Below are 13441 nucleotides of genomic sequence, written 5' to 3' on the forward strand. Positions count from 1 at the left end.
CATCTTGATGGCATGACATTACATCAACCAAGGTTTCATGTGTTTCTGATATTTTTTAAATGCATTGAAATTTAAATGCCATGGCACTCCATGCTTAATTATGTCATAGCCGTTAGACCAATATGTTTGAAAAATCCTTCCATTTTACCGCACATGGAATTAAATCGCACACAAGTACACAACATATGACTTTTCAAACCGTTATGGTTAGCTGTTGCATGTACATGTAGTTCAAATTTCAATTACGGTCATTAAATGACTAGAAAATCATTTTAAATGTCTTAAAAGTTCAAATGACCCCTAAAATTTTCCAAAATTTGACATGACAGTTGTATTAGTACTACAAAATTTCTCGTTCATTTAAAACACCATCCATTGCCACTTTACTCCAAATTCGTCTTTCACAGCTAATAAAAAATATCTACAACATCACACACGGTTATTTTCTGGGAACCGTTTGCGATGAAAATATCTGGGTCTATTTAAGTCTACCTCCTTAAGCTTCGCCGGCTCGTCTTCTCCAGAGCCGGCAACCCCCGAATCCACGAATCCCGATCCCCATTCCCACACCCCCTTCTTGCAAAGATGACGCCGTGGAAACACTTCATGAAGGCTCGTACGATGGCCCCGTTCCCCCGTCCCCCCCGAGCTCCGCCGCCTGCGCCGAGAGCGCCGCCGCCTACTCCAAGAGTGTCGTCGCTTCCACATTGAGCACGGCCACTTCCGCCGAGAGGGCGTCTGCGGCAGCCGACAGGGCAGCTGCAGCAGCCAAGACGGCTGCAGCTGCTGCTGCGACGGCGGCTGCAAACACCGAGAGCGCTCGAGTTGCCATCCGTCCCGCCGATGTAGCCCTGGCCCGGGTCGAGGCCATCCATGCCAAGATCGAGGATGCACACGCCAAGATATTCCAAGCCACCTCGGACTCCAGCATGCAACCCACGTCCGAGAAGGCGGCGGTGGCCATGGAGCACCTGCTTCCTCATGAGGTCACCGAGCGGGAGCTGGAGATGCAGGAGGCGGCGAGGATCGAGGGGCGCTAGGAGGAGTTGCGTGTGGCCGAGGTCGAGGTAGAGAAGAGTCTGTCCATAGAGGAATCGGCGGTGGAGTACCGGTGCGAGCTATGGCGCAGCCACTACTATGAGTACTACAACCTTGAGGCCGACGCTGAGGACGCGGTCGACTTCAGCAGGGGGCGCAGAGTCCACCAACGGCGGCATGTCGCTAGGACAAGTCATCGACATCTCGTCTCACACCGATGATGCATAGGCTGGCGCGACGGCGGATTTGTCAAAATTATGTGTACTTAGGCTTTGTTTTTAATGTTGGTCTTTCGTTAGAGCAATGTTTAGGTCAGCTAGCTTTGTTTAATTACTAAAATTGCTCGACTCAGTAAGTGTGGTCTGTCTGCTCTACGCTCTTTTGTGTGCCCAAATTAGCAAGCGATGTTAAATTATGCAATGACGTACCCGGGGAAATTTCCACCAAAATTTGAATTATCAAACTCATCTCATGTGCGTAAAGCGGAAAAATCGTTTGTGATGCACACAATCGTTCAAAGTGAATGATCCGGCGGCACCGCACGCAAAGTTACCCTCCATATTTCCAAAATTTTGGCCTACCGCCAAAATATCTACCCCGCCCCCTCCCCCCTTCCCCACCCCTTTTCTCCTCGGCCACAAGTCACATTTTCCATGTTTCCTCCTTCCTTCCTTCCTTCCTAAGCCATAGCCGCTTCCTTGCTCTCGTCGTCTCGCATCTATCGCCAGGGTCGCCATGGTCTTCTTCAAAGACCACTCCAACGGTTCCTCCTCCGACGACGACTCCTTCACCACCCGGGTATGCCTCTCTCTTCTCTCTCTCTCTCAGGCTATGACTTGGAATGAAGGATTTTTACCCGGCAGTCGATTTGAGTCATTTCTTCCTCTTATAGCTCCCTAGGACCATCAGTGGCAACGAATGGAGCAGGGTGGCTGAAGATCTATCTGTTCATTGTCACCATCAATCTCCATGCGTGAAACTAATCGCGTTTGAATCTGTGGACAGTGGGAGGAAGTTTCTGCCATGTGCAGAGAAGGTTAGACCCTCTTTCATTGTTACAAATCATTTGTTAGATGTGATTCAGACACTATCGCGGTCCCAACCCATTCATACCACACCTTCAACCAAACACATCCTAAGACAGTGTCACAGTTTGTACCTAGTATCCTAAATTTTTGCAATCTCATCAGCGGTGCCATTAGAAAAATATTTGGCACCGCTTCAGCAGTTTGTGCAGCCAACTTTGGTCCACACATCCGAGCAGTCAAGCAGTAAAATACTAAATATTTATGGCACGAAGGAACTGGGCATCGAAGCAACTATGTGCTCCGGAGTCCGGGTACCTGATTTTTTCCACTGCATCAGCTCGCCAGTGCAGGGCATCGGTGCGAGATGTAGCAATAGTTGTCTTTAACCCAGTGTTGGCATACATAGTGGATGGCCTTAGTGCTATTAGTTCTATGTTACTAAATTTGTGCATGTACACACCTGTTAATATCAATTTGTTGTCATCTAAACACTGTCGCTATATTGTTGCAGTTATATTTACCTTCCTCATAAAATGTTCAATTTGTTATTTATTGTACATGAGTAAGAACTTGTAGCGTTCTTGGAGTTAATTATAGCTTCTCATGTTCCAGAATTTGGTTGTTGTCTCGGTAGAAATTAATTCATTTGCACATTGATCTTTTTAAGAAGATATGTCATAATTAACATGTTTCTTCAGCTTTTTAAAATAAACATTAGTGATTTTCTATGTTGTTATAAACCCATTTTTTCTACAATTGTTACTGATCTAATTTTAAATATTATAAAATGAACGGAAGTGTTTTTACTTGGAGTGGGTTGATTAAGAGTGGCCAGAGTATTTGAAGATGTGCCTAGCGAAGCTCTGGAGCATGTATGAGGAAGAGAATAGACGCAGGCTTAAAGAAACTGTTGTCAAAGCTGAAGATTATTTGAAGATGCGGGGTAAAAAGAGGAAGGTGGGGAATGAGCTTAGATTTTTTTAATCAAACTTTGCTAAGATGATGTTGGCGAAGGAGGAGGCACTTTCCCAGTTGGCCAGTGCAAAACAAGTTCTTACTGAACTGAAAATAGAGGTGGATAAGACGAGCCTGGATGATCTCAATTAGGGAAATGAATATATTGTTCTTATGAAGTTGAACTAGCTATATGTTGTATTGTGTTGTTTTCATATAACTATCGTACTGTGATGTTATAATATATTTATGTGCCTGATATGAAATTGGAAAAACAGTTGTTCCATATGAAATGTGAATTTACGTAATACTGAAATTATTAATTATAAAATAATAAACCTGCTAAATGTGTCATGGACCTTTGCAAACGGTTCTAGCAGTAAAAGCGCTTGCGATGGATAGCCCAATGCCACACAGTTTTCTTTATTAAATCGTGTGTGATGTAGTTGATAAAAGCAAACACTTAACCAAGGTAGACCATGTGTAATAGTTACACCTTTCACACATGAGCCTACACATAAAAACTGTGTGGGATGTACATATGAACGGAAACATATTCCCTGGATTGACTGTGTGGGATGTACATAAGAACAGAAATGTATTCCTTGGATTGACTGTGTGTGATATACATACCTACGGAAATGTTTTTCTGGGATTCATCGTGTGGGACCTACATACTTACGAAAATGTTTTTTGGGATTCATCGTGTGGGATGTACATACCTACGAAAATGATTAGGTTTCGATGCCTCGCCCGATCGCACATGAGCTCATTTGGTGTCCCAAGAGGGCCTATCCCCGACGATTTCTGGGTCGTGTGGGAAGGACCCCCTATCGCCCACACTCACTTGGCGACGGTTCCAAATGTCATCGTGAAAAGGGGTTAAAAATCATTTGTATAGCACCGAAGCGTACCAGTGTAAGGAGTTAGTCGCAGGACCTTGTATTACGAACGAAGTAAAAAAGACTTTTCGATAACGAAATTGAACTAGGTATGAAGATACCGACGATCGAATCTTGGGCTGAATTCTTGACATCGAGGTTCGACCGATAAAGATCTTCATAGAATATGTAGGAATCATTATGGGCATCCAGGTCTCCCTATTGGTTATTGACCGTAGAGGTGTCTCGATCATGTCTGCATAGTTCTCGAACCTGTGGGGTCTACACACTTAATGTTTGGTGACAATATAAGTATAGTTGAGTCATTATGGTGGTTACCGAAGGTTGTACGGAGTCCCGGATGAGATCCCGGACATGACGAGGAACTCCGGAATGATCCGAGGGTGAAGATTGATATATTCGACGAAGGGTATTGGAGTCCAGAAGTATTCCGGGGGTACCGGGTGATGACCAGGATGACCGAAAGGGGTTTCGGGGAGGGGGGCAAGTGTTGGGGCCCCATGGGCCAGGGGGGCAAACCAACCCACTAAGAAGCTATATGCGCCCCCTCACCCCATCCCACATAACCAGGAGAGGTGGGTCCTCCCCTAGGGTTCCCTCACCACCCTAGGGTTTCCCTAGGGGGCGCCCCATCTGCCTTGGCCACCGCCCCCAAGATGAGATTTAGGGCGCCCCCTCCTCCTCCCTTCCCCCTATATATATAGAGATAGGTAGAGAGAGGGCAGCCGCACCCTTGAGCACATCTCCACACCACGGTGATGCCCTTCCTCTCCCTCGTAGTCCATCTTCTTCTCCTAGTGCTTAGTGAAGCTCCGCTGAGATTTTTCCACCACCACCGCCATCACGTCATCGTGCTATCGGAGGACTCGAACTACTACTTCACCATCGCTTGCTGGATCGAGGAGGTGAAGGCGTCATCAAGCCGTACGTGTGTTGAACGCAGAGGTGTCGTCCATTCGACACTAGATTGGAGTTCGTGGGACGAATCATGATTGGATCGTAAAAACGTTCGACTACATCAACCACGTGTCCTAACGCTTCCGCTTAGCAATCTACAAGGGTGTGTAGATCCAATCTCTCCTGTCGTAGATGGTCATCTCTTAGATTGATCTTGGTGAGTGTAGGAAATTTTTTGTTTCCCATGCAACGTTCCCCAACACCAGATTGCAAAGATTGCCCACTCCCTCTAGAGATATCTCCGCCGTTATATGGAGCCTGCTGCTGGTAAGGCACCAAACCTGGCTGAACAGGCATAAACTGATAAAGGTATTATTGTTGTTGTGGCCACTGTCCCATAGCTTGGAACTGACTGTTCTGCCCTCCTGATGGGTAGCTTGCAAACATCTGGCCCGAGGGCATCATATGAGCAGGCTATGCCATGAGAACAATTGGAGGCCTAGAGTAGATAGAGATGGGAGACCGCTGCGGGATCCCAGGAGGACGAGCAGGCCGATTCTGGACCTCCCCCCCCATATTGGTTTGTGATTGGTTGTCCCAACTCGTCATGTCTCATTACGCCCCCTGCCCGTAGCATATCTTCCTCCTCCACGAGAACTCTGATCTCTCCCACCCCCAGCCATCCATTTGACAACAACAGCAAATGGAATTTTCACAGTTCTCCTAACCCAACAATCTGAAGAAACTAAATTGCTTTGGGATAGGTAGATGATCTGAAAACCCTGTTGGATAGTAGTCTCTAGTAGTAAATTCACCACTAACAAACAGATCCTTCCTAACCCACACCAGCGAATCAAGGATATCTTTGCAACAACAACGAACCCTATCTCGGGATTGATTTGCGAGCCTGTCCACTATGCTATTATATTCGGCAGAAGGCGTCTTCTACATAGGCGCCACTACCCGATGCTCGGGGGAGATACTGGCCAACCAGGACAAGCCAGGTGTCACCTGGTCAGCCCGCCCTGCTGTATAGCCCCCGACAAGTAGGGCCCTCCTGGCAGAGACACGTTGCCCTTCGTTGACCTTCCTCTCAGGAGACGTCGTCACCAACACCAGCGGCCACGCTGCTCATCAACCTTCACTACCGCGCACTGCTCGAACCGGAGAATCTGGAGGCGTGGATTGAGCATCAGATCGGACCAATCCCACACCACAAATCGACAAACTCAATCCAAATTCTCCCTGAACAATCTCCATCTCCTCCTCTGTTCTCTAGATTGCGATCCCGCCTCCCTTGCAGCCCAGTATAGGATTCTCTCCACTGTCAGCTCTCCTCCCGCAAAAGTTCTCTGCCGGTCCTGCTCGGATGTCCGCGACATGGCCCTGAGCGCCAGAGTACGGCGAGCATTTGTAACTGCTCTCGCCGCACGCTGCGCCTCCCTCTCGAACATGTCTAACTCCGCCGGCAAACCAATAATCTCCCAATCCGGAGCAGCTCCCCAGCTCGACCCCAACCGCGGATCTCAGCTCGACCTCGCACTGGGGGGAGGCCAGAGATATAGATCTCAGCACCTCCACAGGACGTCGCACAGCGCTCGCCTGCGCCGAGATGGAGAGCCACGCCTGGCGGGTTGTCTCGCTGGATTTAGGTGGGCTAATCAGATCTAGGTTGTGGTGGAGGGGAGGGGTGGCCGACAGGGAGGCAGGCGGTGGCGGGGTTGCGGACGCGAGAGCAGCGGACACGCGCAGATATTTGAGGGGCGGACGGGCGCTGTTGATGAACATACAGAGGGTCACACTTTGCAGCGTGTGTAGAGATAGTATGATCTACTACTTTATTGCATGCCCTTTTTTCTGTCAAATATTACATGGCCTTGGCTGTGACAAATATTAAAACGAGCAAGGTTCGATCAAGCAAAATCCTTGATTTCCCTAAAGACGACTCCATTGATTGACCGGCCATGCTCATATCATTCCCTTCGATGGCCTGCAGCACCAGCAGCGAACCCGTCTGCACCGTCACCAGCAGCAGTGAAATGCTTTGAATCGCTATCGTTTTTGCTCCGGTGTGTAGGGTCGACTGATTCCTCCATCTTGCAACAAGGAGAAAAAGTTCGACTGTTGAGCCCACCACAGCACAGAGAATAAAGAAAAAGGGAGAAACACTGCATGTTTTCTTCTTCCTTGCGTTCCTTCTCTCCTTCCCGACTCCTCTTGCTGTCCACCCAAATCTATAGAAAGCCATGGTGGATCTCGCCTCTGGTCACCAAAAATGGAATCCTTACGCTAGCCAGCGGTCACATGTTCTACTTGCCCCCATTTAATTAAGCCATAATACTATCTAATTTAATTTCTGAACCCTAACCTGCAATCTTGTTGTGCAACAATGGAGGAGAGAGAACAATAAACTTGAAGTGAGACGCTAAGCGCGGACTACAGGAGAGAAGGAGCATGCCCTCCATTCATTACAGTTGGCTTTGGTTCGACACAAGGAATCATTTACTTTAGTTCGCTTTCTCCAGTGTATATCGAATCGAATCGGTCCGAGAGGGACTTTGAACCGCTTTACAGCGTCGAGTGCACTTATCCATTGTTGCTTTCAGAACTTTGTTCATTGTCGGTAGCCTCAAACTGGCTGGTCTTCTTTTCGAGACAAACTGAGGAAGTTATTGTTGCTTACATAATTAGTGCCTGATGTGTAGCTCCAGCCGGTTCCTTTGCTCCTAGCTTTGCTCTGTGAGCCACGAGGTGGACAAACGGTCCTCTGCCCTGCGCTGCATCATCCCCATCCAATTGTTGGCTCCAGTAGAAGCTTCTTGATTTTGGATGGAGAAGAAAGAAGCAGCCATGGCCCAAGCCATTGTCCAAAGCTTATGCACGAAGCTCAGATCCACCATCGCCGTTGGAGACAAGGCCACCGGCGATTTGCAGGAAATAATGGAGATGCTGGAGGCCATACATCCGCTGCTGGAGGACGCAGAGAGGCGGTGTCTTTGTTTTAAGGATGATGTCCCCAAAGAGGGATCGAAGGAAATAATGGGGACACCGGAAGCCATACAGCCGCTGCTAGAAGATGCCCCCCAGCAAATGGAGGTATGTTACTTCACCATCCTTAAACATTTTGAAGAAAAGCTCAGATCCTGTCATAGGCTACGAGATCCATAGGTCACAAAATACACAAACTTGACCTGCAGGGGAAGAAGGTGCGGGACTGGCTGAGGCGGGTCGTTAAGGCCGCCTATGATATCTTGGACGTGTTGCAAGACACCATGACACCGTCTGCGCGTAAGGTATGTATAAGAGTATTCATGTTTCGTCGACCGTGTGAGTATTCTTAGCTCCTTGCATACCTCAAGGTGTATGTACCTTCTAACTGGTTAAGAACTGATTCATTGCAGTTGACGAAGATGATACCGCGTGCCAATGCCCCTGAGAAGAAGAATCTCATGGCTGGTAAGATGGAGAAGATAAAAGAAGAAGTCTGCAAGCTATGAGTCGACATGGATGAATTCAATCTTATGTCATCTGATTCCGATGCAACCATCGAGCCACAAGTTATTGATGTAAAAGAGTTTGAAGAACCAACGATTGTAGGAAGGGATAAAGAAATGCAGATGATAATGGAAAGTATATTTATGAAAAAAGGGCACCACATCATAGTTCAAATTGGTTGGCGTGAGGATGGCAGCGGCAAGACAACATTAGCGCAAATGGTTTTCAACCATAGCCGATTCAAAGACTACTCCCGAGTGTGGTTCCAATGCTCAGGGAATTTTCCCTTGCAGGAGATGGGGAAGGCCATAATTTCTCAGGTATCAGGGGAAGAGATCAGCGGTGATTCAAATGACAACATGGAGTATGTAAGGAAGCGCCTTCATCAGCTATTTGATAATGGTATTAAGGTACTTGTTGTTTTAGATAACACACAGCTATCATCGGATGATAGCGAAAAGTTGGGAGGTATGCTAAGGGAATGGGACAATCATAGTGAGGTAATCTTGATAGCAACAGGCGAAAATATCTATATTCGGATATATGAAACAAACATAGATAATGTATGTGCCTTTTAGTGCATTGAGTGATGACATGTGCTGGACAATAATCAAACAACGAAGTCGCTTTGAAGGTAGATCGTTTGACAAGCAAGGGTTGGAGCAAATTGGTGCCGAGATTGCAAAAAAGTGTAAGGGTTCACCGTTAGCAGCTGCGGTGCTTGGGGGCATGCTACTATACAAAGATGCTACAGGATGGGCAGAAGTATTGAACAGTGATGTATGGGCATATGACTGCATCAGCAAGCCATTCCTCGTGTTAGCATACACTAGTATGCCGTCGAGCTTACGGCTATGCTTTACCTACTTTATGATGTTCCAATATGGTCACACCATAGCTAAAGATGATCTGATCTATCAATGGAATTCTCTCGGTCTTATTGAGCAATCCGACAGATTCTCTGTGAAACAACTTGGTGAACAGTATATTACGATGCTTCTGGGTATGTCACTTCTTCAAACAACAATGCCAGTTTCGGTGAGTTACTCCACGCTATGTTCAAAAGACTTTGGGCTTAATTGGTTTGCTTCCAATGTTTGCTATGCCAAAGTATGGATAGGCCAACACAAATTTTACGCTCAATTCTTTTATTATTAAATTTTTAGCATGCTCATAATTTGGCTTGGCAGAATGGTTCGTTAGGTCTTATTTTACCTTTTTCCAAAATGTTGGCATGAAAAAAAAATTACCTCTGAATTTTGCAAGGCAACTGATAAAACATAAATTCTCTAACACGCTTTATGCGTTTGTTGCAGACTAGTGGAAATAGTGATAAGAGTACAATCTTGTTCACTATTAACCGTATGGTGCATGGCCTTGCAAAAAATGTTATGCGTACCATACATTATACAGCGGAGACATCTTATCAGCAGGAATTATGCTCTAATAAGGACTGCTGCTATGTACTGGTTACTGATTTGAAGTTATCCAATAAATTGTCTGCCCACACAAGGGCGCTACGTTATGTGGGCTCTGGCAAAATGGAACTCAGCGATGATTCGTTTGCATATTCCAGGTGCCTGCGTGTCTTGGATTTGAATGACAGATCGATGCTGAACTTACCAAATTCTATCTGTCAGTTGAGGCATTTGGGATATCTTAATTTATCAGGCTGCTCTGGACTAGTTATTATACCGGACTCACTTGGAGATCTACTAAATTTGTTGTATATTAATTTGTCAGGCTGCTCTGGACTAATACATCTACCTGAATCATTTGGGAAGCTAATAAGTTTGGCGTATATCGACTTATCGGGTTGCTCTGGACTAGTAAATCTATCGGAATCATTTGGGAAGCTGACAAATTTGTTGCATATTGACTTATCAAGATGCTATGGACTTGTAAATTTGCCAGATTCATTTGGGAAGCTGACTAGTTTGAAGCATACCGATTTATCAGGCTGCTCTGGATTAGAAAAACTGCCACAATCATTATGTAAGCTAATAAATTTGGTGCACATCAACTTATCATGGTGCTCTGGATTAGTTAGTCTGCCTCTCTCGTTTGGGAAGCTAATATGTTTGCTGCACATGAACCTATCAGGCTGCTCTGGATTGGTAAACTTACCGGAATCAATTGGCAATCTCAAAATTTTGGTCCACATCAACTTGTCAGGTTGCTGCGGGCTATTAAATCTGCCTGAGTCATTTGGGAATTTAATAAATTTGTTGCACATTGACTTATCATGTTGCCATGGACTAGGTAACCTGCCAGAATCATTTGGGAAGCTAGAGAATTTGGCACACCTAGATTTATCATTCTGGTCTTGTTTTGAAGGGGTCGAGAAAGCTCTTGGCGGGCTTACCAATCTCCAGCACTTGAACTTGTCAAACCGTTGCTGTTATCTTGCTCAACAGCAGTCGTGTCTCGAAGGGCTAAAAGATGTTTTGGGCCAGCTCACCAAAATAAAGTATTTGAACCTATCCATGTTCCTGAATCCTATCTTTTACTCACAGTCAGTAGAGCGAACTCATGAATTTATGGAATGCATCAGTGGCTTTTCCAGTTTCGAGCATTTGGATTTATCTCATAATAGATATCTCAGTGATCTTCCTGAAAGTTTAGGTGAACTCAACAATCTGCAAACACTGGACCTCTCAGGTTGCATTAGACTGAAGAGCATACCCAAAAGGATAGGTGAAATCAGGTCTCTTAAGTCAATAAATGTGAGGAACTGCCGCAGTTTGAAAAGTTGTCAGCTTGTGGTTAAAGCTGATAATGGAGAATATAATATCAGAAACATTGCTCAGCTCGAGGATGCAAACTTGGAAGAGCTTGAGATAAGCTGTCTTGAAAACGTGAAGACTCGAAAAGATGCGGGGCAAATAAGAATGGCACTGGAAGGAAGGACTCAAAAGTTGAAACTTTGCTGGACTGTGGGCTCCCAAGTATCCATGGAGGACAATACCCTGTTAGGAAAATTATTGCCAGCACATCTGCAGTGCCTTGAGTTACATGGTGAAAGTGCAACTATCCCTAGGTGGTTCCGGTAATTCATAACAACATATAGCTCATTGAGCTAATGCTATTTCAAGATGATTATTTCAGGAAAGCTCAATGATTGGCATGGCATGGATGTAAAAGTGGAACCCTCAAAATGCTAAGGACAAAGGATTGGCTCAAGCTCAAAAGCTCAAGACTCTTCATTTTATATTTTAGTGATCCAAGATCACATTGAGTCTTTAGGAAAAGCCAATACTATTAAGGAGGGATGAGGTGTTGCTTAATGAGCCTCTTGCTTCATGTGCTTAGTGATATGCTCCAAAACCCTCAACTACTTTCCCATATCCACATATGACCTAAACTCTAAGCCAAACTCGGTCCTACCGATTCTTCCTATCCGGCGCCACCGAATTTCACTTGTCATTAGCCACTACCAAACCCTAGCAATTCGGTTCTACCGATAAGGATCTCGGTCTCACCGAGATGGGGTTGCAAACTCTCTGTTTCCCTTTCGTAACTTTTCGGTCTTACCGAAAGAGCGAATCGGTCCCACCGACATTGCAATGTAAACTCAGTGTTTCCCCTTTGTAACTTTTCGGTCTCACCGAGTTCCACTCGGTCTCACCGAAAGAGCAAATCGGTCCCACCGAGTTTGCCTGACCAACTCTCTGGTTAGCTAATTACCAAATTCGGTCTCATCGAGTTTGTGTAATCGGTCTCACCGAGATTACGTTATGCCCGAACCCTAACCATATCGGTCCTACCGAGTTGCATGTCAGTCCCACCGAAAATCACTAACGGTCACTAGGTTTACATTTTCGGTCCGACCGAGCTTATTGATTCGGTCCCACCGAGATTGGAAAACTGTGTAACGGTTGGATTTTGTGTGGAGGCTATATATACCCCTCCACCTCCTTCTCATTCGATGAGAAAGCTATCAGAACACACACACCATTCCAACTCATATGTTCTGAGAGAGAACCACCTACTCATGTGTTGAGACCAAGACATTCCATTCTTACCATATGAATCTTGATCTCTAGCCTTCCCAAGTTGCTTTCCACTCAAACCTTCTTTCCACCAAATCCAAATCCTATGAGAGAGAGTTGAGTGTTGGGGAGACTATCATTTGAAGCACAAGAGCAAGGAGTTCATTACCTACACACCATTTGTTACTTCTTGGAGAGTGGTGTCTCCTAGATTGGCTAGGTGTCACTTGGGAGCCTCCGACAAGATTGTGAAGTTGAACCAAGGAGTTTGTAAGGGCAAGGAGATCGCCTACTTCGTGAAGATCTACCGCTAGTAAGGCAAGTCCTATGTGGGCGATGGCCATGGTGGGATAGACAAGGTTGCTTCTTCGTGGACCCTTTGTGGGTGGTTGCTTCTTCGTGGACCCTTCGTGGGTGGAGCCCTGTGTGGACTCGCGCAACCGTTACCCTTGGGTGGAGCCCTGTGTGGACTCGCGCAACCGTTACCCTTCGTGGGTTGAAGTCTCCATCAACGTGGATGTAGGATAGCACCACCTATCCAAACCATGGGAAAAACATCCGTGTCTCCAATTGCGTTTGAATTCTCCAAACCCTTCCCTTTACATTCTTGCAAGTTGCATGCTTTACTTTCCGCTGCCTATATACTCTTTGCATGCTTGCTTGAATTATGTGATGATTGCTTGACTTGTCCTAAATTAGCTAAAATTTGCCAAGAACTAAAATTGGGAAAAGGTTAAGTTTTTATTTGGTCAAGTAGTCTAATCACCCCCCCTCTAGACATACTTTCGATCCTACAAGTGGTATCAGAGCTTTGGTCTCCATTTGCTTGATCTCCATAGCTTTTGGTGGTCATAGCCTTGGTTTCACAACTTAGGAGAGTATGGCGTCTAGCGAGGGAAATTATCACCGTAGAGGTCCTTACTTTGATGGTACTAATTTTGCTAGTTGGAAGCATAAAATGAAAATGCATATTCTTGGACATAACCCCGCCGTTTGGGCTATTGTGTGTGTTGGTTTGCAAGGTGACTTCTTTGATGGGAGAGAACCGAACCGTGAAGCTACCGCAGATGAGTTGAAGATGTTGCAATACAATGCTCAAGCTTGTGATATTCTCTTCAACGGATTGTGCCCCGAA

General features: G+C 45.8%; 1 pseudogene; it reads left to right on the top strand.

Annotated features, from left to right (window-relative positions):
* Window positions 1–5530: 5530 nt before the first annotated feature.
* On the top strand, window positions 5531–11457 carry LOC125509481 (annotated as a pseudogene).
* Window positions 11458–13441: the final 1984 nt, after the last annotated feature.

This window comes from Triticum urartu, chromosome 5 (assembly GCF_003073215.2).
Source record: "Triticum urartu cultivar G1812 chromosome 5, Tu2.1, whole genome shotgun sequence".
Classification (NCBI taxonomy): Eukaryota; Viridiplantae; Streptophyta; class Magnoliopsida; order Poales; family Poaceae; genus Triticum; species Triticum urartu.